The following is a 2,114-nucleotide window of genomic DNA, read 5'->3' as shown; positions in this document are numbered from 1 at the left end:
GGAAGCTTGACTCAGGAGCTAAAGATCGAATATTGAGGATCGCTCGCGCCCAGAACCAATCGCATTCTTGCTGAGAAGCGCGGATCAGAGATATTGTCATCGGGTTTATCGGAATGGTCTCGGAGAATTAGTACGTTGGGCTCGGAGACAAGCGATGAAGAAGACGGGGCCAACGCTAAAGCTGGCAGCCAGGAATACCGCCGAGCTATAAGGTAATGCCAGCCTGCCCCTGGCGCTTGCAGCACATGACGGGGAACTGAATCCCCATCGATTCGCCTATGCTTCTTGCGTGCAATACGGAGACACGTTCGCGCGTTTTCTTTTTTCTTCTTATCTCTGCTACCTTTATCACCGGCTCCCAGGCTAACGAGCGATCTTGTTATGATAGATGCGTGTGTACCGGGAGACTTACTGAGGCATGAAACTGGTCGTACTCCAGATGTAGCATAGAACAAATAGAGTATTGTTTTAGTATACGAATGGCGATGACCTGACTCGTGAGTGCCTTTTCATGGCATCATGGGCCCTCTAAAAACGGCACACAATGAAATAGTTAGCGAGAATGCTGCGGCAGCTGTTTTTTTTTTTTTTTTTTTTGCAGCTTTAACAATTCGAACTACGCCAGCGCTGTACCACGAAGGTTAGAGCTGCATGTACCCTCAACATGCCTCCTGTCGCTATTTTTATGAAGCACCGAAACGTGGTATCCGGTCGCCTTCCCATGGAGGCAGCCGTGCACTGCTAAACAACTCTTGAACTGGCACTGGTGGAACACCGACTCAGACGTCAAAGAAAGTGAGGTCGGGATGAAACACGGAAGGACAGGTTTTGGGATGAACCGAACAGCTCATGCAAGCAGGACGCCCGTAGGCGCCGGGAGGTGGTCAAAGTGAACTACATACCACTCTGTTGACTTGTCCTGGTCTTTAGCGCCCTTAGCAAGCCTGGGACGCCATTGCGGCGACCGCCAGACTAGCTGCGTGCACCGCGCCACACAGCTCGTATACTGGAGAGCAGCTCGTTCAGTACATTTAATTGCACGTGCAATAGCCGCAATAGACTACGATATAGAAAGAATTTTCGCTGTTCAGAAACAAAAAAAAAAAAAACACAGCACGGACACGGAAGGAAGTGGACGGTACGGCTGCCCTGCAGTTTGTTTTTGATTATATTCTACCAATATGGCCAGGTTTCCGCTTTGAATTCTCGTTCATGTGGCTGTGTACGTTTTTCTTTCAATTTCCGCACCGCGCCCTTTAAGCGCCGAGAGTCGACCATCAAGGGATTTAGATGCCAGTTTTAAAGCTCTCAACGTTTCAGGCACAGCTAGTTGGTACTTTGTGGACTTCGGTATTTCCCAATGCTCATAGCATTTACAAACCCCGACACGTTCGCCTTCATGAGACTTCGGTTTCGTAGCGAAGCCACTCGGCGTACGTGTAGAATTCACTTCAAGGCCTTTCAAGGTCGCTCAAAGCCCTGACGAGGTTGGCTGCATCTCGACAAAGAGTCCGTTATGCACGAGTAGGCCGAAGCTGAGGCCTGCCGGAGCACAGCCGCGTGCACGAACCCGTTCGAGCTCGGCGGCATCAGGTGTAGGCGTACGATGATTCGCTTTTACCGCCGTGAACGCTGTAGGAGAATTGCTAAAAGAAACACGTACCCCGGCCTCTTCCATTAGCAAGAGAAGCGCAGAGATACAAAGTCGCACATTGCTGCAGTGGGGACGGTAACGAAAAAATTCCCCGCATTTCCCCGAGGGGAAGAATGTGAAAGTGCGAATGCACGAGTTGAATTTGCGCGGTTCGGTAATGTTCGCGAAAGAGAGATCACACACACACACACAACTACAAAGAAAGAAAGATGCATTTATTCACAGACACCTATTTGTGTTGTCGTTGTACTTGATTGCTAGAGCGGATCTCAGCTTTGAAATTTCGTGTCAGTACTCCTTTAAGCAGGTGCATTAGCCCTTCTCACGCCCGATTCCTGGCCAATCCCCCACGTGGGTATGTGCCATGTCAGCGGCCAGGCAGCGCGCGCCCATCTCCCCCCGTTGCCAAGGAAGACGAGGAGATTCCTGGCCAATCCCCCACGTGGGTATGTGCCATGTC

The sequence above is a fragment of the Haemaphysalis longicornis genome, unplaced genomic scaffold, assembly GCF_048455015.1.
Source record: "Haemaphysalis longicornis isolate Haplotype H1 unplaced genomic scaffold, Haemaphysalis longicornis Haplotype H1 scaffold_2, whole genome shotgun sequence".
NCBI lineage: Eukaryota > Metazoa > Arthropoda > Arachnida > Ixodida > Ixodidae > Haemaphysalis > Haemaphysalis longicornis.
The sequence above is the reverse complement of the archived record's forward strand: the minus strand, read 5'-3'. Positions refer to the sequence as shown.